The following is a 27,684-nucleotide window of genomic DNA, read 5'->3' as shown; positions in this document are numbered from 1 at the left end:
TTTCTTTTATCCATTACTATTTTATGAGCTAAAATATGTTTTATAGCTATTTTTGAATCCCTCCCAAGAGATATTTATAGGGTCTAAATATTTGAGAGCTATGTATAGCTTCATTAGTAAGAAAATGATTATAAGTATATTCACTTATTTTCCTGAGATGTTAGATGGGAGAATATGTAGAAGGGTAAATTCCCATGTTAGTGTTGATGCTTGATATCCCATTCTTTGCAGTTGTATCTTGAGGGAATTCCAGAGTTTATACACACATTTGCAACTCCAAAATATATGCATTAGGTCTGCTACCTGGTCCTTACAGTGTGGACAGTATGGTGATTTTGATGCACTGAATTTATGAAGTATTGCGGGTGTGAAATATGCATTATTATTTATCATGAGCTGTGTGTATGACAGTTTTTTAAGGGGTATAATTTTCAGTGTTAGATTGATTGCATGTCTTATTTGCTGGTTGCCTATGGATGGTTTTAATTTTCTGCAATAGTTAGAGAAAAAGAGATCCTTTTGAAATTTGATTTCACCTATAATTTTATATGAGTTAGATATTGTTTTCCTTGTTGTAAGAATAGTCTTCCAAAGCAGAGTGCAGTTTTCCATGTCACTATTAAGTATAGTAAAGTTTTGGAGGTAAATGGAACATAACTCTTTTATTTGTTTTAGAATTATTATATATGATTTGGATAGATTTAGGTTACCTCTCATTTCTTGGATTGTACAGTTAAGGTATGGGTAGATATATTGGATTATTTTGTCCTTTAATCGAGAAAAGGAGTCAAGGTCTAGCATCTTATTTATTTTTAGATTTGGATTTTTATGGAGTGGTTGTAGTGTTACCATAGCTTGCCCAAGGTTTAAGGAATGAAAAAGTTTTTGTGTTATATTTATAGAATGTTTTAAGGGATCTATAATGTTGTAGGCTTGTAAATCTTTTTTGTTTAAAAAGGGAAGCACTTTGGGATTGATACCTAGTGCTTTAATGTACCTATAAAATATTGTCACCCAAGGAAGTGACCAAGTTTTCATTGTCGGGTTATGTTTTGCTATTCTCAATATTCTGTTAGTGTTGATAATAGAGAAGTAAGTTTTAAAATCTGGCAGGTTCAGACCCACTTTGCTCTTGGGAAGTGTTAGCTTTTGATACGAGATTCTGTTTTTTTTTGGGGGGGGGGGGTTCCCATATGAATTTAGCTAGGAAGGTATGAACTTGTTTGAAGAATTTATTATGTATAGATCTGTGATGTCATGAATAGATATGTTAGTCTAGCTAATATGTTCATTTTGATTACTGATACTTTGGCCAGAAATGGTAGCTTAAGGTTATTCTACCTTTTACAGTCTTGTATTATGCTTTGCCATTTAAGAGTTATGTTACGTTCGTAGAATTCCTTGTTGCTCTGGAAGAAAGTAATTCCCAGATTTTTGGTTTCTTCTTTAATTTTTATTGTATCTGTTAGTGGTATTAATGAGATAAGTTTGGGTGGCCTTAAGGGGAAGATATTAGTTTTATTGAGGTTTAATTTGTAGTTAGACATGATTGAAAACTGTTCAATCGCTGTTATTATTTTGGTTATGTCTGAATTTGGTGTAGTGAAGTATAAGTTCAGATTGTCTGCAAAGGTGGTGAGATATACTTTGAAGTTATGTGTTGGGGGGGGTTATGATATGTATTTTGTTTAATATATAGAAACAGAGGTTCTAGGTATAGGTTTAATAGAAAGGGTTATAACAGACATCTTCGTCTTGTTCTGTTTTTTATCATAATTTTATTTGACCATGTTTTATTTATATATAAGGATGTGTATAGATTGCTATAGAGAATTTGGATGACCTGAATGAAATTGAAAGGTATGTCAAAATAAGGTAATGTTTGAAATAAAAATTCTAGGTTGACCCTGTCAAGTGCTTTGTGGGCATCTACTACCATTGCATAGATATTAGTATTCCTCTGAATTGTAAAGGATATTAATGCATCCAATGTTAGAGTGTTATCGCTGGTCTGTCTTCATGGTGTGAACCCAGATTGCTCTGGAGAAATTATTTTCTCTGTTAGTTTTTTAATCTATTTGTGAGTATTGAGGTCAGGATCTTTGTATCTATATTTAAAAGAGAGATGGGTCTATAACAATCTGGGTTTTTAGGGTCTGTATGTTCTTTTAGTATGAAAATAGTTTTGGATGCATTGAAGTGAATATCATTTATGTTGTTATTTATTATATAATTCAGCACATAGTATAGTAGTTTAGCGATTAGTGGCATGAAAGTTTTATAAAATTCTGAAGTGAGTCCATCTGGTCTTGGGGCCTTATGTGATTTTAAATGTTTAATTGTTGTGCTTATCTCATTGATGGAAATGGATTCCGTTAGTTTTTTTTTTTTTTTTTTTTGTTTTGATCTAAATCTAGTTTAGGAAATTTTAGTTTTTGAAGAAAATCCTCTCTATCTTCCTTATAGGTTTGTAATGTTTGTTCTCCATAGATTTGAGAATATATTTGTTCGAATACTTTGATAATTTCTTCATTTCTTGTGTAGTTTTTGTCCCTGTAATTTATTTCTGATATATTTGAGGTAGTTTTATGTTGAGAGATGATTCTGGCCAAAGCTCTGGATGGTATTTGGGCATAATTAGCCAACATTCTTGCCTCATAAAATGACAGATTTCTGTTTTTTTTTAACATATAGAGGTCTCTTTGTAGTTTTAGGAGATTAACTTCAGTTTGGCTATTGGGTTATTTAGTAGTTCTCTTTCCAATTGTTCTATTTTCCCTTTCAATGTATACTCCTCTTTTAGTTGTATTTTTTATAATATGCTGCTTTTTTGATGAATGTTCCTCTGATTTGTGATTTGGCTGCAACCCATTCTATAACTATTGGGACTTGGGATCTTGAGATATTTGCAAGGGTTGCCTTTAATATTTCTTCAACTTCTTTTATTACATCTGTGTTGATGAGCAGGTTAGGATTCAATGACCAGTTATGACGTCTAGTAGCTAAGTACAGTTTTTTGTCCTATTTGATAAACAATGTGACTTTGGAATAATCCCAGAAAAATCTAATGTGTATAACTGTTGTTGGATCCATGTTAATGAGTATATCTGAGATTAAAAAGAAGTCTATTCTTGACCACATTTTGTGGCACTGCGAGTAGAATGTGAATTTGCCGGACTTATTCTCGTTATTCCCATATTTAAAACGGTCATATAGTTTAAAGTCTTGTTTAAATTCATTTAGAGCTATCGTGGCTTGTTTATTATGTGTTTTAATTGGGTTAGATTTGTCCTTTTCTGGGTTTTGATATGTGTTCCAGTCACCCCAATTATTAGGTAGTGATCTTTAAGTTGGTTTAAAATTGGGTAAAGTGACATAATAAAGTGATGTTGGTTGCTACAGGGTACATATAGATTAAGCACCATTATGGATTTTGGTAATCCTGGGTTGGTAAATGTTATTGTTGGTTGCTACAGGGTGCATATAGATTAAGCACCATTAGGGGTTTTGGTAATTCTGTGTTGATAAATGTTACTGTTGGTTGCTACAGGGTGCATATAGATTAAGCACCATTATAGGTTTTGGTAATCCTGGGTTGGTAAATGTTATTGTTGGTTGCTACAGGGTGCATATAGATTAAGCACCATTAGGGGTTTTGGTAATTCTGGGTTGATAAATGTTACTGTTGGTTGCTACAGGGTGCATATAGATTAAGCACCATTATAGGTTTTGGTAATCCTGGGTTGGTAAATGTTACTGTTGGCTGTTACAGGGTGCATATAGATTAAGCACCATTATAAGTTTTGGTAATCCTGGGTTGGTAAAAGTTACTGTTGGTTGCTATAGGGTACATATAGATTAAGCACCATTATAGGTTTTGGTAATTCTGGGTTGGTAAATGTTACTGTTGGTTGCTACAGGGTGCATATAGATTAAGCACCATTATAGGTTTTGGTAATCCTGGGTTAGTGAATGTTATGTAACACCATCTTCCTTTTTTGTCCACCTTAGTCTCAAGTATTTTGTCCTGAAATTGATTTTTAATTCTTATGGCAACCCCAGCACTGTTTGTTTTATCCCCTGTTGCTATAATTTGTCTTATCCATTTTTTTTACCAATTTCTGTCCATTGTTCTGTAGTTAAGTGTGTTTCTTGTATTAATATAAGACTGGCTTTGGTTTTCAGGGTGAGATGCAAAAATAGTTTTCTTTTTTCTTTATTTTGGAGTCCTTTAACATTCCATGTCTCTATTTTCCACATTTATTTGCTCCAAAGACATGCATCTGGAGCATTTCTCCCCGGGCCTCCGCTGAAAACAGGCTCTGTGGAACCTAGTCGGACATTCCCAGTCAACAAATGTTAAATAAATAAAATAAAATAAATAAAGTATGTTTGCTTTACATGACTTGTATGTTAATTTGGTTTTATGGTCTTTGTATGTGATGCTGAAATGTGTTTTTGGAAAGCATCTAACTATTCCCGTCCCTTCCCTGTGCCTACCCACTGTACCTCTGGACCGGGAATAATCGGGGGAATAAAGTGAGACTTTAACATATACTTTTAGTTTCCCTCTGATCTTTAGTTGTGTTTTCTCTTTGTGTGTAGGTTTAGAGCATGGTAGCCCTCTTATGTTACTATATACAATACGGACAAAGCTTAACAAAGTAGTCCCCTAAAAAACACTGCTGTGAAATATCCCTAGTCTCTTCCTTTAAACTATTATACAATTTTAGTGTTATGGTTAAAGCACAGAACTTATTTATTCCTTCTAATAATGCATTTTTAAACAACATGTTAGTATTCAAATCCTCAGTTAGCTATAACAAGATGTACAACAATGGAGCACGAATCTTAACCCAGACTTGATTTGTTACAGTTTCCTTTTCTTTATTCTGCTCTTACCTTCCCCTCTCCTTTAAACAGTTTTTCTCCCCCACTTTGGTGTCTACACAGACTTCGGTGCCAATCTGTAGCAGATTCCAGAAAAAAAAAACATTATTGGCACCTATAATCAGAAGGAGGAAAATGAGGGGAAGAGAGAAAAAATGTCTCCAGGCTTAGCCAGGTATATATTCTGCCAAACCCTACATATTTAGGTTATGTTTATGTTTTCTGCAGTCAGATAGTTTATATTTATGTGTTCTTGTATTTTCCCTTCTCTAAAATGCTTTTACTCTCTACTTATCTTTATTCAAGTCAAACATTATTATTTTGGTCATACATCCTTAAGATAGGCTCATTCTGACAGTCTTTCGTCTAGTAATAAAGGTTGGATTATTTATGATGTCTTAATAAGAGATTCAGAGTCTTATTGGTTGTTTTGGTAAAACCATACCTTATTCTTCAGACTCTTGCTTTGCAGGTTTCTGGTCATCTTTCAATCTTGTTTACCTTATAAGCTAGTTTAGATTGATTTATGGGTGTTTATGGCAAGATTAACTTCCTAGACTTGCTGTATCTTCATTTTAGGTCGTTTTGAGTTTGTAGTGGAGCTCTTGAGATTGAAGGGAGAATGATTATGCATACCAGAGTCCCAGGAGGTGGTTCCTTCCTATAAATCGCCCATTGGAAACAGCAGTTGTATTTTAGTTCCTATTTTAGTTCCTACCCATTTTTTTTCCCTTTCTTGTGTACCTCATGGCTCCCTTTGTTGATTTAAGGGCCTAGGAAGTAAGAGGAAGCTCTCAGGGTTGGTTACCCATCTACAATGGTCACAATTCGGTCAGTTTTTCACTCAAGGGACGCCTACAATTTTTTTGTTGTTTTATTTCATTTCTGGAGGTGGAATCTGCTTAAAACAGTTATAAATGTATCTTTTGCCTCTTTAGGGTTAGCGACCATGTATTTAACATCTTTAATATTGAAAATTAGTTTATTTGAATATTTCATCTGGAATTTGATTTTCTTTTCTATCAGAAACCTGTAATATGGAGACAGATGTTGCCTTGCTTGCCTTATCTGGATGGGAAGGTGTTGAGCAAAGTCAATTTTATTATTATTCCAGGTGCATGTACCTTTCTTCTTGGCTTCAAGTAGGATTTTATTTACATCTTAGTAGTTTAATATTTTAATATAGACAGGTCTTGGTCTCAGTGGTGACTGTGTTTCTCTCGGAGCTCTGTGGGCTCTCTCTATTATCACTTGTTGTGTTTCTTCAGGGTTATCCAGCAGAGATTTTATTATGAGTTTGATAGTTGGTATTAAATTATTATGTGACACAGTTTTAGGGATTCCACTGATGATAATGTTGTTTCTTTGTGACCTTGCTTCAAGGTCTGTTATTTTTGTTTGTAAACTTTCCAGATCATTGTCATGGGAATCAGTTCTTTGAGCAATAGAGTCTGTTTTTCTTTCATTTTCTAGTATTTTTGCCTCAGATTTTTCCATTTTAGTTAGTATTTGGTTAAATGAATCATCAAATGTTTGAAATTGTAAAGATAGTTCCTGTATTGCTTGCTGAATAGGTAGTAAAGAAGTTTTAATGTCTTCCAGGTTAGCTGGCCGGTCTGCCTTGGTTTTGTCTGTAGATTTAGTATTGTCTGATTCTTTATTTGTCCTTTGTCTTTTTGGAGTTGTATCTTTATCTAGTGAGGCTAGTACTGAGAATTTGGTCTTCATTGTTACAGTGTTTTTATTTTCTTCTTTTGACATCCTGCTGCTTGGTACTTTTTCACACTTTGTATATGAGTGCAGGGCCTCAGCACCACATGGCTTCAGTTGCTTTCCAAGATCTTAGATAATCCTGTTGTTTTTAAAAGGAATCTGTTGCTTTTTTTCTTCCTTTGATTGCTGTTTGTTATCTGGGATAGATGTTCAGTCTTATTTCTGCATTTGTATTCTGTGTTGTCTTCTGGGTTTATTTTAATCCAGGGTATTTCAGAGAGTTAGGTGTTAGCAGTGCTTGCAGAACAGCAGCCATCTTGAACTCCTGATTGCATTAAATTATATTCCTTGTACAATACAGCACAATTGTTAGAGGGCATTTTAAATTTATTGTTTTGAACATTTTTTCCAGTAAACAATGAAACAAAATGCATGCACCAATAATAACAAGTCTACTCAAACTTCTACAATCCACCAGTATCAGTAAATATGCACAATCTCTGCAGAAGTAAAAGTCATCTAAACAATTCCACATTAAAGAGATCTGTAACTACTGAATAAGCTGCTGCTAGCAAACAACTTTATATTTCATTGTTTCATCTACAAATAAAGTGCCTTTTGCCCTTGAGGAATAAATTGCCTATGATACATTAACAAATGTTAAACTAATAATATTGCAATAGGGAATGGATGGCAAACTGATAACTGATTCATAGTTACTAGGTATCTCTGCCAAAGAGGACATTCTCAGGACTGCAGCACCTACCTATTTAAAAGTAAAACACAGTACAGTATCAGTAATATATCCACATACTGTGGGAGTAGAACCCACAGCCTGCTGCATCAAAAGCAAGTACACTACCTGTTGTGCTAGTAACAATACAAGCAGACTTAGCATAAGCAGCACTAAACTTCTCTTCCTCTGAAGCTCTTAGCTCCACTCGACACTCAACTATATCTCTCAGCTTTGCAGCACAAGGAATCAGGAAAAAGCCAAAGCCCAAAAACCAGGGACATTTTTTAAACAATTCTTGTATAATCTTGGAAAGTTGCTAGAATAAAATGCTATGTTACCACCATGCATTTCACTGCCAAGTCTTGAACCCAGAACCCTGTGCACTACAGTCAGAGCAACATACCACTATAACAAATCAACTGTTTTGGAAACATGGGAAGACTGAAATAAATGGCTATCATTTAGTGAATTCAGTTCTCACCATAGTGCTCAACCTCTTAGCACAAAACACCTGGACAAAGCCAATAATGGGGGGATACAGCCCCCAAACATATTCAGTGAATTCAGTTCTCACCATAGCTCTTAACCTCTTAGCACAAAAAACCCGGATAAAGCCAATAATGGGGGAATACAGCCCCAAAAATGGGGACAAATTTCAAATATTGATCTTATAAACTTAGAAAATTGTTAGAATAAAAGGTTTTGTGTTACCATGTACTTTTTGAAGAATATGAAGTCTGAAATTCAAATGCCTGTCATTACTTAGTGAATTAAATCCAGTAAACCACAGATTTTATGAGGAACAGAACAGAACAAAAATATGAGGCAAAAATTTGAGCTGTTTTCACAAGTGATGGTGGGTAGGGAAATCAGGCTCTTGCTACCTGCACCCAAGGTACAGGGTTTGAGTCTGAGTTATTCTCTAATCACTACTGTTACCTAAGTCTCTCTAGCCACCAGATATATTTATCTGGGGCATTACACACACACACACACACACACACACACACACACACACACACACACACACACACCATGAAATCAACTTACCTGAGGGCTATCTCCATTAAAAAAATAAGTCCCAGCTCCATTAAAGATCCCCTGCTTCATAATCCCTTGATGAGAAAGGAAAACCCAGTCTATGCGGTTGTAACCGCACAGACTTCTGGGAATTTCTGCAGTCTGCTGCCTTCTGCCTAATCCGGACTGCTCTTAAACCAGTCCTGATTCAGCACGCATGCATGCGTAGTTCCGGGAATGCTCACACGCATGCCTGGAGTCTGTTCCGGGAGTATTTTTTTATTTTCCATTCCGGGAATCTTTTTTTTATTTTCTTTTTTCTTTTTTTTCTTTTTCATTTTCAGCTGGGGGGCTACAGTCCTGTAGTCCAATAGCACAAGCCACCCCTGCCCTTATCACCACTGCCCACAACATTCCAGAACTCCTTACCCATATCCAAGACACCTTCAACTCTGTTGAAACCTGGCTCACCAAAAAACAACTAATATTAGATAAAAAAAAAACTAAGCTTTTACTTTTCCTCCTTCTCTATTACCTCACTTAACAATACTATCATCACACCTGAACTCGATACTAAATTACATGGTGTAACTATTGATGAACTAAAATTTGACATGCACATCAACTAGTGCATAAAAAAAACACTCAAAAACTTGGACTTCAGTACCGTAATCATAAACTACTCTCCTTACAAACCTTCAGTCATCTCTCCTCTCTAAATTAGAACAAACCTACTACAAAATAGTCAGATTTGCCTCCAGTCTACCATATAAATCCCACCACTGTCTTGCTGTTAAGTCTTTATTATGGGCCGAATTTCAAAAACAACATCTTCTTCCACAGCTACAAATTACACACTCTATACTCTATAACCCCACTTCCTGTTCCTCCATCTCTAACATTGTATCACCCTATAACCCTACATGTCAGCTTTGCACATCTGGCAAACATCTTCTAGACATCTACAAACCTGCTAAAAATATAGGCAAGTCCCTCTATAAATTCTCAGTCACCCATTGCTGGAATGCAGTTCCCCTTAATATAAGAAGTACAGGTTCATAGGTTCATAGGTAGGTACTAGGCTATCTGCCCAAGGGCATTTATAAGCCTAGCCAGAGTGTGTCGGCTTTTGCCACCCCATTGATTAATTAACTGATCCTCTGTCAAGCAGAGCCAATGAAGTGATTCCAGGGGTGTATTTTCTGTTACCCATCCACTCGTCAAGGTTTCTCTTGAAGAGTGTTAATGAGGGGCTCTGCCTGATGTAATTTAGAATTTTGTTCCAAAGCAGCATGTGGAGTCTCTGTGACAGGAATCTATCCCTCCAACATGTTCTATTTATTGTTGTGGCGAGGTTTAGCTCACTACAGCGCGTGGCTCGCAGTGACTTGTATTTCTTTAAGTGGAGCATGTCCATCAATTCTGAGTTGGACATGGCTTTATAAGTCAGGCAGAGATCACCACTGAGTAAGTGATATGCCACTGAGTACAGCCGGAGTTTTTTCAGTCAGGCTGCATAGGACATACGTTTGAGGCCAGTAATCCTCTTGGTGAGGTACTTTTGTGATCTTTCCAGCTGTTGGAAGTGTCTTGTGTGGTACATCCCAAATGGGGCATTGTACTCTATGATGGGTCTAATGAGTGACGAGTAGAGGGGCACTATAACCTCTTTATTTCTAGATGTGAACCCTTTAGTAATTAGATGGGCCACATAGAAGGATTTCCTAACTACTTTGGCAATATGATTGTCAAATGAGAGATTACTATCTACCTGGGTCCCCAGATCTCTTATTACCGCTTCTGTATTAAGGAGGCTGCCACCTTTGTGGTAATTCATGGGTGTTTTGTTTTTCCCAAATGGGATGATTATGCATTTTTTGGCATTTAGCTTGAGGCCATGACTTTGACACCAGGTGTCTGTCTCAGTAAGGCCCTTTTGGAGGATGTCTGTGTCAGCCTGAGAGTCAATTATGGCTCTCAGTTTGCAGTCATCAGCGAACTTGGTTAGCCATAGTCCTCCTGTGTTTGCCTGTACTTCTGAGAAGTATATGCCAAACAGTAGGGGTCCCAGGACCGAGCCTTGTGGAACACCACTTGTGACTGGTTTAGAGTCGGACCTGGAGCCCACTATTCTTACCGTGTGAGTTCTGTCTGTAAGCCAGTTGGCAACCCATCTTGTGACATAGGGGTTTATGTTCAGGCTGGTGAGTTTTTCTGTAATTCCCGAGTGGGGAATGGTGTTGAAAGCCTTGGCGAGGTCAAGGTAGGCTGTGTGAACCACCTTTCCCTCGTCTATGGCCTTAGTGACTGTCTCGAAGAAGTCAACCAGGTTTAGTAGGCATGATCTGCCCTTAACAAAGCCAAACTGGGTTGGGTCAAGTGTTTGGAGGTTCCCAATGTCTTTGTTAATGAGTTCCATGATGATGCTCTCCATAGCCTTGCAGACCAGGCTAATCAGGCTTATGGGGAGATAGTTACCAGGGTCAGTCGTGGCCCCTCCTTTGTGGAGAGGAATAGCCATTGCTGTGCGCCATTCTCTGAACACGTAGCCTGTGGAGAGGCCGAGGTTGAACAGCGTGTTTAGGTGGGGGGGGGGTTAGTTTGTTCTGTAGTTCCTGCAAGACACAGCCTGGGACACCACCTGGTCCCATTGATGCTGTGTTTTTGGCTTTTGAAAGGGCTGTTTTCATCTGTGCGTCTGTGATTTTTGGGACACTACACTTTTCCAGTATTGTTGTGGGCCCTTTTGGAGGTGAGACGGGGGTGAAGTTTGCACTGAATCTATCTTCCAGGATGTTGGCAATATCAGTAGGTTCGGTATATTTTGTGCTATTTTGCACTAGTTCAGTGCATATCTGTGAGTTGCCACTTAGATTCTTAACATAGCTAAAGAAGGCTTTGTGGTTATCTTTTGAATCCTTGGCTATTTTTCTTTCAAAGTTAGCCTTGGATGATTTCATGAGGGACCTTAGTTTCTTACTGATACTGATCAGGGATGTCTTTCCTTCTTGGGATTTGCGTTTTTCTAAACTAGTTTCCTCCTTCTATTGTATAGCCTGTTTATTGCAGGGGTCTACCAAACTGGTTTCCTTCTCTTAGAGGAGTGAGTCTTGGTTTTGCTAGGGATGGCACAATCCATGCATCCTTGTAGGTGCTCATAGAGTGCATTTGTAAAGGTTTCTGCATCTTGGGCAGCGTTATCCTTTAGCGTGGGGGCTGTGAAACTTACTATCTCTGTCTTAAGTAAGGTGAAGTTTGCTTTAGAAAATTTTTTACTGTGGTTTCCTTAGTTGGGGGTGGTGGTGGGGTGTGGACATCCAGAGTGATTAGTTTACGGTCTGATCTAACCAGTGATGGATTGACCTCCGGTGTGGAACACCTGTCGCCCATGTTGGTGATGACCAGGTCCAATACGTTTTCACCTCTGGTAGGGGAGTTTACCAGCTGATCCAGGGCATTTGAGTTCATGAATTCCAGGAAGCGCTGGGCCTGGGAATTTGTACTCGAGTAGTTTTCCCAGTGAATGGTAGGGTAACTGAAATCGCCCAATATCAGGGTGTTCGGTAGGACCTTCATGTTTCTCAGTGTCTCCAGAAAGGTGGAGTGGTGGTCCTGGGTCATGGAGGGTGATCTGTAGCAGGCCACAATTTGCTTGCAGATTTGCCCGATGTTAGTTGCACATGGATGATCTCAGAGGTATCATGCTGCACCATTAACCTGGAAGTGTAGGTATCCTTGATGAATATGGATACACCCCCTCCTTTTGTGTTTCGGTCCGTGTTCTGTGGCCGAAACGTGTGGTATGAGTTACAGCCCGGTAGTGCTGGGGTGCTCTCTGGAGCCTTGAACCAGGTTTCAGTTACTGCACAGATGTCGACGTTCTCGATACTGAGGAGTGCTTTGAGATTTAAACTCTTGGCGGTGAGTAACATAACCCTCAGTTTTTTGTTAATTGTGCTCTTTACGGATCCCTCATAAAGCCCAATTTAAACATGAGCTTAAAAACTACCTAAACACCTGGTCCTCTCCATGTCAAAACTCCTACCTGACATTATACTGCTCTTGTGCAAGTATCTTCTTCCTTACTCTAAGGATGCATCTTATTTCTATTCTACTTATCTAATACTTCCTTTACTTCTTACCTACTCCCTGTCTCTTGTAAATACTGATGCACATGGAGTTTCTAGCCGTTACCTGTATATTGAATTTATTTGATGCTATGCACCTCCTTTCTGCATCTTGAACATAACTGCATAAAAAAGTTGTTCCTATTCTTCAATGTATAACAAATTTAAACTATATCATTGTTAATATAACTATTTTTGTGATACTTTTGTGATATTGTTACTTGTATCTGGAGCTTTTCTCCTCAGGTCTCTGCTGAAAATGATCCCCTGGCTCATCTGGACTGACCTGGTTAACAAATGACAATCAATCAATCAATCAATAACAACATCTAAGCACAAGTAACACCTTCAGCTTTCTCACACTTGAACATTGAACTACATTCACATTTTTCAGGCCTATCATTTCAACAAACCTTTCTCTCTGTACCTCTAAAATTACATCAAGAAGGCAAAGTAATTGGCTGTAAAACAAAATCATGCTTCCCATAGCAGCCCTATTTCAGGGCATTTTGTGGTATAGCAAATTAGAAAACAGTACTAAACACTTAGTTTGAAAACGAGGCATTAATAATACAGAAAGGTATAAGATATTGTGAAAAATATATGTTTTAGACTTTGGATGGAGTTTTCATACCCGTGCCCACCTATATAAGGGGTAACATACCTACCACTGTCTCTGGTTTTCAGGAACGTCCCTGGGTTTTATTCAAATTTTAACGCTATTCCTATTCTGTTCTAAAACGTGGGACTTTTGGAGAAAAGCTGTCAAATTATACTTAATAAATAGTGATAAAAATTAGAGAAATAACTTCTGTTACTTTAGTAAATAGTGGTAAAAATAAGAGTGTGTTTTCTTAAAAAAATGTATTAATTTACCTCACTTATTCTGTCAAAGTCTCAAGTTAGGAGTGCTAACATTTTAAAAATGTCTCATTCATGGAGGGAGGGAGAGGATAATATAATTACGTTACTGTCGTCCCAAGAAGCTTAGTCTTGAGATGGAAACCAGAGTGTGACGTTTACTAATTTACCTACCCAGAATGCAGTGCCAATCAGATATATATAGTTTTAGTTTCTTTTTAAGCAATTATCATTCGTAATAATAAAGGTACCCTAGGTTCTTCTCTTGAAACTTTTTCCTTTATGTGAATTAGAAATATTTTATGTCGCTAATATAGTAAAATTAATTCCGTCTTTTAATAGTCTATTTTAATAGCTTTCAAACCATGACATCACTTTTTGTCTACTGACTTCAAATTTTTGTAGTCTTGCTTTATTTAAGCAAGGCAGTTGATTTTATATAAAGATTATTTGAAGTGATAGTTTATTTATGTAAAGGTTTGTCTACTATTTTGTTGTGTTTGTTTAGCGATATATTTTATATCTGGTTACTAATTATCTGGGATATTAGTTAGTGAAATTAATCGGAGAGATAAAGTCACAAATAAGGCATGTTTTTAAGTTTTAGACTTCAATTCAAGAATGTATGTTAACTATCAACTTTCTAAGTTTACAATAGCAATATTAAAACAAAAACCGCCCCTATATTTGGCCATTGTCCCCCATTATGTCAGGCTTTGTCTAGATTTTTTTGCGCTAAATTGAGAAGTATGCTTACAAGTGTAGTGTAGCAGTGCTGCAACAACCCAGTGGCTTCAATGGGTTCAAACTTGTTTCTGAGTGTTACGGTGGCATCGCATCGCCAATGCAAAACTTGGACCCGTGACCCTTATTAACCTTATGGGACACAGACCTCATTAGCATACAACAAACAGGTGAAGCTGTACTGAAAGCATCCAGAGTGAGTGAAATGGAGCTGCCTGTGACCGCAAGCATGAGCAGCACTGAGTAGTGGAAGCCACGCCCTAACCTCCTTGTAAGGTGGCGCATTTCACTTTGTTAATCCCCTGGTGGTAGAGTGGCTCCGTACCTACAGCCCTCGTTTTAACCGTCATTACAGTTAGGCAGGTTATTGTGCATATGCAGTAGTACTGTGTTCTCTGGATACAGCAGCTGCATTTGTAGGACGAGGCTGGTTCTGCAGGCAGGTTTCTCCTCTGCAAAACCAGTTTCCTCCTACAGGTGGTGCTGTTTTGCCCGAGCAGTTTGGTTACACTGCAGCAGCTTCGCATTATACCCAGGCAATGTTGTTTTGTCTTTCGGCTTTTCCCGGTTAGGGGTCGCCACAGCGAACTCCAGTCCGCTAATGATTGGTAGTTGATTTTTACGTGCCGAGTTACCAGCCCTGACGCACAACCTACGAAGGTACGCCCATTCGGGCATATCTCCACGCAGAAGACGCTCTAGCTGAGAATCGAACAGGACAACGTCTTACTGTGAGGCGACAACGCTACCGCAGCACATGTTGTTAATTAGTATAGAATATTTATGAATTACATTACATTACTTTCCGTGGATGTTGTGGTTCCCTGTTGAATTGTGTGGATCCCACTCATTGGGAAGATGCTGTCTTGTGTTTTAGGTTGAATTTTAATATTTGGAGTAGTGAGGGCAGAATGGCCTTTGTCGTTGGATCTGGTTAACAAATGACTGCTTACAGCCTCAGGCAGAGTCATATTAATGTTCCTTTTAATTTTCAACGAAGAGAAGGAAGGAAGTGGGACAGGGGGGCTGTATGAGGTTTAAATACTGTGATTGATACAGTTATTTGCAACTTAGTATCATGTAACTAGAATACAATTCAATTGTAGCAGTCAGCTCTATACCCCCACACACACACACACACACACACACACCTTTTTAACTATAGGTCAAGTCTCCTCTTGACAGTTGCTTGTTCATAGGAGTAGCTACTAGGCATTCAGTCCAGGAAACAGTCGAGGAAGTTAATGTTTCCAGTTTCCCCAGAGCATTGTCTGGATGAGTAACTTATTCACAATTTCACAACAGGCAAACAGAGGCTGTTTGAATGACACCCTAGGCTATAGTCAATGCTATGCACTAACTGCCAGACATAAAAGTCAACCGACTTGCTGGATATCCGCACTCTTCTTTCCCTCTTGAAGGATACACACATATGCAGTAAGCAGGATGTTGCACGGTACGTTAGGGGTGAAAAGTGCTTAATATTAAGATATGTGTACATGACATGATTAAGTACGATTATTATGACTGACTTATGGGTTGTACTGCCTTACTGAGTGGGATGAGTTATGGACTGCAGAACAAACAAGTACGGAAATAATGACTAGAACAATCTCTTAAGTTCCATAACCATACTGGAAATGCCAGGAAGGAGATCAATTCTCTTTTATTCTGTTGTGAACAGTATATCCTTTTGTCTACAGACTAGTAGAACTGCAATAGGCAAAGGAGTCGTAGTTGCTCAGCTTGAATACAGGCTCTTCATGATACTCCTACATAGCTACAGCTTCTAAAAAAAGCTAAAGTATACCAAAATAAAATTTGCTGACTGATTTTCAGCTCTTCTCCTTCAGGAACACCCCAGCCCCACCCTCTCCAAAGCTAGATGTCTCCAAGTCTCCTACAAAGATGAGCTACTCTGGGGTCTCTTCTTTTCAAACTACTTTAACCAAGTGCCCTTCTGGCTCTTGCTGCCAAACTGTGTAATAAAACCACCCCCTAAGCATCTGCATTCTCTCCCAAATAATGCCCTCACTCCAGCCCCTCAGGCCAAATCGCACTGCACCAACCTATCTATCTGCATCCTTGTACCCAAACTCTGGCAAGCCCTTCCCCTCACTTAAAATAAATTTCCTGTTTCCCCAGTTTCAAAAGACCCCTCCATCAAAAATCTGACTGCAAGTACTTTTTCACTGGACATATCACCTAACTCCTCCCTCATCTACATTACTGATACTAACCGTCTGTTCTCACATGCTGCTGCCCTCCCATATTTACTACTAAAATTAATCTACATTTATTTTTCTACTATATTAATAATATTTGCTCAATGTTTCAGTAGTCTGTGAGGCTCTCTACCCTCTGTGATTATTCCATGTTTGTAAATTAGTTCTTTTTTTTTTTTTTTTTTGAATTTCTACATCTGGGCTGTGCCTACGAATACTTTGTTGTGATCAGTGCAATATTCCGCTAAACAAAACAAATAAATAAATCACAGACATATTAGTTACTTGAAGTGTGAATAAGGTGAGGATAGGCGGCATGTTACACCAGAATAGTAAGGGCACTCAGTCTATTGCCTTATGGCCTCTACCTGCTAGATATTCACACTGACATATCCCAGTCACACCTTTCAAGGGACTCCTTACTATGATGGTATAACATGCCTCCTCACCTCACCTTATAACACTGCAAGTAACTGATATGTCTCCAATTTATATATTTAGTTTGTTGGACAGAGTAGTAAAGACTTCCTTTAAGATGATAAAGAGTTGGTTGGCGTGAAGGATGGAAGCATAATATGCGAAGATTATGCCTCTAACATGACTATAAATTGAACTGAATCCAGCTTAAGATGCAGATTGAGAGGTGAGCAAGTCTTCAAACGCTGAGGGAGGCATTTCCTTGGGTTTAACTACTGCATTCATGCATCTACATGAAGTATTAGTTAGTAAAGTGCATACAATAACAAGCATTCTGAGTAACCAGCAATGATGTTACTTCTTTACAATATCACTCATGCACTTATATTGTGATTATAGCGAAAGCAAAAAACAGCGAACGGCCAATTTAACGCAGGGAAAGAATTCACTTGGTCGTTATGCAGATTTTGCTCCTTTCCCCACTGTAGACCGATCTCGGAGTTGGTATATTTAGTTAGGGGATGTGGGGGAGAAGCCCCCCACTTCATTTTGATTTAAATGTTTTTTTTTTTTTCGGCCAAAGGAGTTCATTCCCTACGTTAAATCGGCCATTCGCTGTTTTAATTTGTAGATATTACTAGGTCGGTGTTTGGGATTCGCTAACCTAAATATTCGATCGGGTAATATAGATGCTTCTGTTACACATAAGTGGCAACATACAACTTCCAGTACATAAAACTCTTCTGTTTCTGAAATTAGATTTGAAATATCGTATCCTATATATTTAATAAGGTATTGTGGGTTTAGCCAATCATGATTTAAAAGCAGAATACTGCAATTATAAGTAATTATTATGGGACCATCCTTAGCAATAAAATAAATGAAGCACAAAATAGCATGCTTTTTGCATCACAAAATATATACTTTTATATTCTACCCAGTAACCTTATTACTACCAAACCCATGAAGTGATTGTGGCATATTTGTATAAAATCTCTTTAAACACAATGCTCATACCTTAAAGCAACATGTTTGCTGACCACAAATTGTTAGTGATACCAGTAATGATAATTTTATCACTGTCTATAAACATTCCCATTCTGTTCTGCTTTTTTCACTTCTAATACATGGAAATGTTGCTGCAACACTATTTCAATTATTTTAAACTCTTGCAAAAATATTTCAGCTTCACAAATCCTCCAAACTCTATTAATTCCTTTGCAATTTAATTGTTATGCTTGGAACCACATTGCTTGCATGATAGGTTCACAGGTCCATAGGCGGTTGCTAGGTTAATGGCCCTTGGGCCATTACAAGCCTAGCCATGTAACAACCTGAGTACCCTTATTGACAATAGTTAGATGGTTGTTGTTAGCAGAGAGATTCATCAGCACCGACTGCCACTGTCCATGAAGAACATAAGTACCACCCACAGGGTGAATTTATGGTCACCCATCCACTTGTCAAATTGCACTTGAATAGGGTCATTGAGTGGGAGCTTATTCCAGAGGAGCAGTAATCACTGGGAGATATAGATGACTTTCCAGCATGTTCTGTTAATGTCACAGGCTAGGTTGAGATCCCCAAAGTGAGTTATTCTTGTCCCATTTGATTTGTGGATGTGCAGCATTTCCATGAGGGCAGGGTCTGAGACTGCTCTGCAGGCCAGGAACAGGTCACCTCTCAGAAGCCTGTATAATACAGAGTACAGTGACAGGGCTTTCAGTCTTTACATGTATGTCATGTTTTGGAGGCCCTGGATTCTCTTGCTTATAAACTTCTGTGGTCTCTCCAGTTGCTGCAGGTGTCTGGTGAGGTACATACAGAAGGGACCATTGTACTCAATTAGCGGTCTGATAAGGCTCAAGTACAGTGGAGTTATAATCTCCCTGGTCTTGGATGCAATGCTCTTATTTTGGACAGCACAGTGGTGCAGCAGTTGCATTGTCACCTCACAGCAAGAAGTTCTCTGGTTTGATTCTCAGCTGGGATGCCTTTTGTTCAGAGTCAGCATGTCCTCCCTGGGTTCCTGTGGGTTTCCTCTGGGTGCTCTGGTTTCCTCCCACATTATAAAGACATGCATTTGGAGTGTTTCTTCCCAGGTCTCCTCTGAAAATCTGCTTCATTCCAAGTCAGACTTTCCCAGTAAACAAATAATAAATATTTATGAGATGCACAACGTTGAATGCTTTTCTTACTACTACGGACACATGGTGATCGAACTTTAGATTACTATCAACCTGTGTTCCCAAGTCTCACACCACTGAGTTTGAATTTAGAGAGGTGGTATCTATATTATAATTAGCAGAAGTGGATAATAAGGCATTTTTTTGTGTTAAGTTTTAGTCCATGAGTTTGGCACCAATCATTTGTTTGTGTTAACCCTTTCTGTAATATGTTAACATTGTCAGGGAGTCTGTGATTGCGCCCACTGTACAGTCATCTGCAAACTTGGTAAGCCACAGGCCACCTACCTTGTCCTGGACTTCAGAGAATATAGATTCCAGAAAGTAGAGGGCCCAGCAGAGATACTTGTGGTACCCCACTGGTAACTGGTCTACTGGTGGAGGTGGACTCCCCAACTTTGACAGTGTGCATTCTGTTAGTGAGCCATTTGCTATCCCTCTAATAATATATGAGTTAGTCCCCAGCTGAGAGAGTTTCTCTTTGATATCTGAATGGGGGATTGTGTCAAAGGTCTTGGTTAAATCAAGATAGGTGGTATGTACTGATTGCTCTCATCCAAGGCTTTGGTGACATTTTTAAAGAAGTCCACCAGGTTTAATAAGCAAGATCTACCATTGATGAAAACAAACTGGGTCGGGTCACTAGTCTGAAGGTCACCTATGTCCTTGTGGATAAGGTCCATGATGATTCTTTCCATGGCCTTGCAGATAAGGGTGGTTAGACGTATGGGTCAATAGTTGCCAGGGTCAGTTGATGGACCTTCTTTGTGCAAGAGAATTACTGTTGCTGACTCTGCTGGGACAAAGCAAGTGCTCAGGCTATGGTTAAAGAGAGTGCCAAGTGGTTCTGCTAGGTCTTGTTTTAGATTGTTTAGTAAGCAGCCTGGAATTTTAATTGGTCCTATAGAGGCTATGTTTTTGGCCTTGGAGAATGCTTGTATGACCTGTTCTTTGGAGATATTTGGTAGAGGACTAATGTCAGGAATGCTTTGGGGTACGTCTGGTGGGTGAGATGTAGTTTATGCCTTTTCAGTGATTACCAGATGCTGTCTTGAAAAGCCACATGATTTCCTTTCTTCATTTTTATTTTATGTATCATTTGTTGACATACCTCTCAAGTGTACAGATTTTCGCAGAAGGTCCAGATTTTTGCCTTATATTTTTGGTTCGTTTCTCATAAAATTTTTGGCTTTCTGACAAATCACTGAAGATTGAAGTCAGTAAATAATACTAAGTAATGACAGCCATTTGAGTTTCAGACTTTATATATATATATATATATATATATATATATATATATATATATATATATATATACCTTGTACCCCATTGGCCCTTTTTTTCAATTATAAAGGAATTCACAATACTGTTCTAGCATGTCCAAAGGTCAGTTGTCAATCTCCACTAGGGTCCAGCTGGTGAATCTGGGAATCTTGAGGCAATGTTACAACTGCCTCATGTACACAGACAACCCTCTCCTCCTCCCAACAAATTCCAACACATGTGAGAGATGCAACCATATAGCCAAACTTTAGGCTAAGCTCTCTCAACTCAGTAGTGGCGTAACAAGTCAGGAGGAGAAGGAAACCACACTCACTACAATTCCAGTCTCACATAGACCTACCACGACAGCAAACCAAACACATAAACAAACAAAAACATACTCGTAGGCTCTAAATAAAAATCTGTCTAAGCAGCAGAGACCTTCAAAGTAGACACCCAAGCAACCGCTACCCCAAAACAAAACACGTGCAACACATAGCTCACAAAGCCAGTGTGTGGAACAGTCACAGCCCTTAAGGCTAAACAACACACCTGATACACTTGTAATAGGTGACTCTATCATCAGGCACACTGACGTCCCGCTCACCAGGCTGAACAAGGAGAGGGTCACGGTGAGCAGCCTGTCGGGCGCTAGGATCCGACAGATAACACAAGCCCTCAGGTCACTCCAAGGCAAGTACAAATATGACTCAGTCATTGTCCATGCTGGTGTGAATGACCTGTGACGTACCTCCCTGGACTACATGAAAAGAGACATAGAGGAGCTCTCTGAGCATGTAGCCCAGGCCGGTATGACCCTGACCTTGAGTAGCATCTTACCCTCACCAAGAATGATGCCACAATATGAAGACAAGATGATCAATTTCAACAATTGTCTTAAGTATTGGTGTCATTCAAAGGGGATCCAATGCCTGTCAGCCTGGGATGACATGTTCAACAAGCCACAATGCTTCGCTAGGGATGGCTTGCACCTGTCACCCCTGGGCTTTCGTATATTGGCAAAGGCTCTTGCTACCCCCATAGTGCCTTTTTAGGCAAGGCTCAAAAGACAAACCCACCTCCATAGGTATCACAAGGGATAAGAAACTAAGAGTAATGCTACTCAACGCCAGAAGTCTAAACCTCAAGATGCACGCACTCAAAACTCTCCTTAGCATGGAGAACATCGATATCTGTGCAGTAACAGAAACCTGGTTCAAGGCTCCTGAGAGCACCCCAGCACTACCAGGTTATACCTCATACCATGCTTTTCGTCCCCAAAACTTGGACCGAACCAGAAAAGGAGGGGGAGTATCAATATTCGTCAAAGATACCCACACCTCCAGGTTGGTGGCACAGCACGAAGCATCAGAGACTATCCATGTGCAACTAACAGTGGGTAAAACTGCCTCCAAGTTTATAGCCTGCTACAGACCACCCTCCCAAACCCAGGAACCCCACTCGGCCTTCCTGAGAACACTGGAAGATATGAAGGTCTCTCCAAACACCATTATATTGGGTGACTTCAACTACCCAAACATAGACTGGGAGCATTACTCTAGCTCCAACACCCTAGCCCAAAGGTTCCTAGAATTTATAAATTGAAATGCTATGGAACAACTTGTTACCACTCCCACAAGAGGGGAAAACATACTGGACCTGATCATCACCAACATGGGGACTCTATGCTCCAGACCAGAAGTGTATCCCTCACTGGTAAGATCAGACCATAAACTAATCTCACTGGATATTCACATCTTGACCCCACCCCCTGCCCAGAACACCACAGTGAAAAACTTCTCTAAAGCAAATTTCACACTCCTCAAAACTGAGGTGGAATCCTTCAAAGCCCCTGGGCCTATGGAAAATACGGCCCAGACCATAGAATCCTTTATAAACGCATTCTATGAACACCTTCAGGAATGCATGGATCATGCAATCCCAAATAAAACCAAGACCCAATCCTCCAAAGGCAGACGTCCTGTCTGGTGGACTCCAGCCATAAACAAACTATACAATAGAAGGAGGAAGCTACTACATGACAGAGTAAAATCCCAAAAAGGGAAGGCATCTCTGATCAGTATTAGCAAAAAACTACGGGCACTCATAAAACCGTCTAAGGACAGCTTCGAGAGAAAAATTGCACAGGACACTAAGGATAATCACAAGGCTTTCTTTAGGTATGTTAGAAACCTGGGTGGGAATTCCCAGATATGCTCAGAATTAGTCCAAAATGACAAAAAATACACCAAACCCACAGATATTGCCAACATCCTAGCTGACAGGTTCAGCGCAAACTCCCCCTCCTCCCCACCAAAAGGGCAAATATCTATCCCAGCAGAGTGCTGCCACCCTGACATCTCAGATTCTCAGGTAAGAGCCGCCCTCTCCAAAGCAAAAAACACAGCATCAATGGGACCTACATGAACTCCAAGAAGAGCTAAACCCAAACATAAAACTACTGTTCAGTCTCAGCCTTACTACAGGATATGTACCCAAAGAGTGGCGTACAGCAACAGTGTTCCCTCTCCACAAAGGTGGTGCCTCAATGGATCCTGGAAACTATCTCCCCATAAGCCTGACTAGCTTGGTCTGCAAAGCTATGGAAATGATCATCATGGACCTCATAAATAAAGATATTGGGGACCTACAGACACTGGATCCTACCCAGTTCGGCTTTGTTAAGGGCAGATCCTGCCTCTTAAACCTGGTCGATTTCTTTGAAACAGTCACCAAGGCCATTGACGAGGGGAAGGTGGTCCACACAGCTTACCTGGACCTTGCAAAAGCCTTCAATTCAATACCCCACTCGGGCATTATAGATAAGCTCACCAGCTTAAATATAAACCCCTATGTCACTAGATGGGTTGCAAACTGGCTCAAGGACAGAACCCACATGGTTAGAATTGCTGGAGCCATGTCAGACTCCAAACCAGTTACAAGTGGCGTCCCACAAGGCTCAGTCCTGGGACCTCTCTTGTTCGGTATATATGTCTCAGAGGTACAGGCTAACATGGAAGGACTGTGGCTGACCAAGTTCGCAGATGACTGCAAACTGGGCGCCATAATCGACTCTCAAGCTGACACAAGCATCCTCCAAAAGGGCCTCAGAGAAACAGACAACTGGTGCCAGAGCCATGGCCTCAAGCTAAACGCCAAAAAGTGTATAGTCATCCCCTTTGACAAAAACAAAGTGCCCACAAATTACCACATAGGTGGTAATCCATTAAGTACAGAAGAAGTAATTAGGGACCTGGGGACCCAAGTTGATAGCAATCTCTCATTTGACAACCACGTGGCCAAAGTGGTTAGAAAAACATTTTATATAACCCACCTAATCATGAAGGGATTCACATCTAGATCAGGGGAGGTCATCGTGCCTCTTTACTCATCCCTCATCAGGCCCATAATTGAGTACAATGCCCCTTTTGGGATGTACCTTACCAGACACCTGCAGCAACTGGAAAGACCCCAAAAGTACCTCACCAAGAGGATCAAAGGGCTCAAACAGATGCCATATGCTGCCTGGTTAAAGAAACTCCAGCTCTACTCAGTGGCATACCGCCTGCTCAGAGGCGATCTGTGCCTGACGTATAAAGCCATGTCCAACCTGGAATTAATGTACATGCTGCACCTCAGAAAATCCAAATCCCATTGAGCTATGCACTTGAGAGACTTGAACCTCAGCACTGAAATAAATAGGACATGCTGGAGGGACAGATTCATAACCCAGAGGCTCCCTTCACTCTGGAATAAAATCCCAGTCCAGGTTAGGCAGAGTCCCTCATTGACTCTCTTCAAGAGGAATCTTGATGAGTGGATGGGAGATCGTAGGTTTACTCCGGGTATCAATTCTGTGCCACTGTTAGACAGAGGCACAGTATACTAACCTCAAAAAAAGGCATAGCAAAATTAATTTAAAATGGGTGGCGAAAGCCAAACACACTCTGGTTAGGCTTATAAATGCCCTAGGGCAGATAGCCTAGTATGAACCTATGAATCTATATTCTTCAGAAAATACATAATGATGAAAAACCTGTATTCTAGCAACTTTCTAAGTTTATAAGAGAAAAAATTAATTTCTGTCCCCCCATTCTTTCTGGCCTTGCCCAGATTTCTTGCACTGAGAGGTATGTTTGTTGACAGAGCTAGTCTCGGTCTTGGTGATATTTCTGCTGCTAGGAGAAATTTGCCCAGGGCATCAGGGAACTCCCCCTACTTTTTTCAATAGGAGTTGTAGGATCTTTTACACCCACCTGAGCTGCCACCAACCATAGCAGATGGAACTTTAATTTAGTGTCTTATGCAAAGGGCAACATACTCGAGAGTGCTGCACACCCCAGTTACTGCATTCTGATAACCTGGAGTGGGAACAGAACCCACAGCCTTCTAGGCTTATAACACTAAATACAAGTGTGCTACCTATTTCACCACTGACACGTGCAACAGGTGGCATAAGTTTTAGCAATTTTGCCCATCATTTTACCTTAATTTCCCTGCTCAGCATTTATTGTACGCACTTATAACTCTGCAGCCAGACCTTTAAGTATGCATGAAACCTCACATATAGTACACATATCAAGTACTTCTTTCTGTGTCAGGTCTGGTCCCCTTGCTAATCTAACTTTGAACTTATTATTTTTTCCTCCACATACAATTCTATTTCGTATAAATGAATCAATGGGTTCTGTGCTTCACCTTAGTTACATAAACGTTAAATGACCTCTGACACCTTGATTTCTAGTGAATATTAAATGTTTTAATGGTACAGTCTTCTTTTGGCTTGCAGTATGATTGAAACTGTTCTTTCAAGACAGAAATCATGACTTTCAGTTTTCTCCTTGAGGTTAGACATATTAAATATTTTAATTATTTGTTTATGACAAGAAAGTGTTCTGACCAGGGGCGGCTCATGCCATAGGACTGCGGGACTGCAGCCCTCCCACCTGTAAAATGTGTCCCCCCCACCTGTTTATAAAATAAAGTCCCAGTCCCCCCACTGTCCCGTAGAACATATAAAAAAATAAAATAAAAATTCTCAGACTTTGCGCATGCGTGCTTAGTTCCTGGCTGCTGTGTTAGGCAGACCAGAACTCAAACCACGCATGCTTGGTGCTTGCTCAGGCATTCCTGAGCTCCAGACTGCTTAGTTAGGCAGTCCAGATAGGGAAGGTAGTTAACTCCACCCTTCTGACACAGAGATCTGTGTGGTTGTGACTGCACATACCAGACGGTCACCGGACTGCATCACCCACAGGCTGGGCCAATTGCAGGAGGCTCCAGCCTCCTCACATATTGTGGGAGACTGAGCGTGGGCTAGGTGGATCACTTATGGAGGAGGAGGATATCGTGGGAGACCGAGCGTGGGCTAGGAGGACTGCTTATGGAGGATATCGCAGGAGACCGAGCTAGGAGGATCGCTACTAGTAGAGGAAGACAGATTGGGGCATTCATGGATCGCTTGGAAGAGCGGACCGATTGGGGAAACAGGTAAGGGTGTGCATGTGTGTGTGTGTGTGTGTGTGTGTGTGTGTGTGTGTGTGTGTGTGTGTGTGTGTGTGTGTGTGTGTCAATCCTGGATATGCCATGCAGGTCCTACAAGACAAGGATCTGAGCCCGGATTTGGAAGAGATGTAGTGCTCACCTCAATGGGAGAAACAATGGCAGTACAGTTTAACATATGCTACACTTAAACCAGACAATAAACATTTTGAAGCAGAGCAGCACACTGCTATACATGACCTTACCCTTGTGACCTTTTAATTCCATGTTGTTGTAACTGAAGTTAAAGCTTTTCTTTTCATGGTGGGCATGACCATAGTCAGACACTATTTACTATGATATACAGAACAATGGCACATGATTGTGTTAGACTTGGTGCCATGGTTGAAGATACCTACTGTAATTAAGTGACTGTATCTTACCTACCTATGTCCCCTCTCCTCTCCTTGTTAAAGATAAAAATTCTAGTTCAGAGTGCAATATTCATGCAAGCTTGGTACTTCTCAGAGGCTGCATGCTCGAGGGGTCTCCATACCCTTATATGTTGATCAAATGTATTGTCTCTGTATACAGATGCATCTACATGGAGATGTGTTGCAAATATAATCATCCAGCATCTGGTTCTGATGGATGAGTGAATACCTTCTGCTAATATTTAGTGTGGATGCAGTGAGATGTTGGATAGCTGTGTCAGTTTCCCAATGCTAGGAGAATTTGGCTGAGATGTGTGAACATTATCCTTTTTTCATGAAGGTCTTGGGGCATTTAATTATGTAATGCTTATATTTTTGTGGGGTGTCTGGAAGATTACTGGTTATAACTGAAGCAGCTAATTACAAATGCTGTCCAGTTTGTTTTGCCAATGTTTAGGGTTGGGGTCAGTACAGTTTGTAGGCACAGATGGTTATTCTTCCTAAGTTTTCATTTTTATTGTCAGATTTAATTTATTTAACCTCTGTGTTTGCTGTTTACTGCATTTTGCTTATTTACTGACTCTGCAATATATTAATGTTGATAAACATAGCGCTCTGTCATATAGTTGTATACCAGCAGTATGCAGTATTCTTTTTTTACAAAAATCTTTATAGATTAGTTTTTAAAATCAAGTAACACTTTCACACACAGGCTACATATGACGAGAATAAATGGTGTTATATCAAACATGCATCCGAACTATAATACACTTATTTACGAATGTGTCATACAATTATAAGCAGTCAAGTATTTGGGAAGCTATAGTATGCAGTATTCTGACAATGACAGTTACTTATTTTGTCTATGGCAAACTGTTTATTTCAGGTGTTTCAATGTAATGCCAAGACTAAACATTGTTTGCTATTAGGTTTTTAAAATGTTAATGGAACCTAGTTTGTCACATAGTTGCAGGTGGATAAATGATTATAGCAAGATATGCCAGAGGGTCTTAGAAGCCATGTTAGTTTTAATTTTATGCAGTTGGTAAGACTTCTCACTGTTAATGGTTCTGTGTGACAGTTTCTTGAATTGATATTATGAGGTGTATATCAGTAGTATATATTTTGTCTTCAAATTTATTGTAAGCTGGTCTTTGCAAACTCCAGCTTTAGACAGTGAAAGGTGGGGTTGCAGCAATCTTTAGAAATTGTTTTTGTTGATCTGAAAACAGTGAGCGCTGTTACATGTGATAATCTAATTATAAGTTGTCCTGGGATCCTGAATGAAACTTCTACCAGATAAAATTAATGGAATTCATTTCCCCTATAAAAAGAGCAAGGCAGTTTATTTGGATCGGACAAGAGCGAGACACTGTATTCACTGGTCATGCAGGACACTCATTTGATATTGGAAGATCACTCCAAACATTCTGACTTCAGATATATAATGCAGCGTCTTCATTGCATGCATCAGAGATAAAGCATGGTGTAGCCATTCTGTTGTGCACAGAGCTGCAGTCTTTTGAGGTTTTAAGCACATTTGCTCTGGGATAAAGCACCTTTGTTGAAGCAGCCATAAAGCATGTC

This window comes from Protopterus annectens, chromosome 8.part0 (genome assembly GCF_019279795.1).
Source record: "Protopterus annectens isolate FY-2018-M chromosome 8.part0, PAN1.0, whole genome shotgun sequence".
Lineage (NCBI taxonomy): Eukaryota > Metazoa > Chordata > Ceratodontiformes > Protopteridae > Protopterus > Protopterus annectens.
This window is presented reverse-complemented; position numbering follows the sequence as displayed.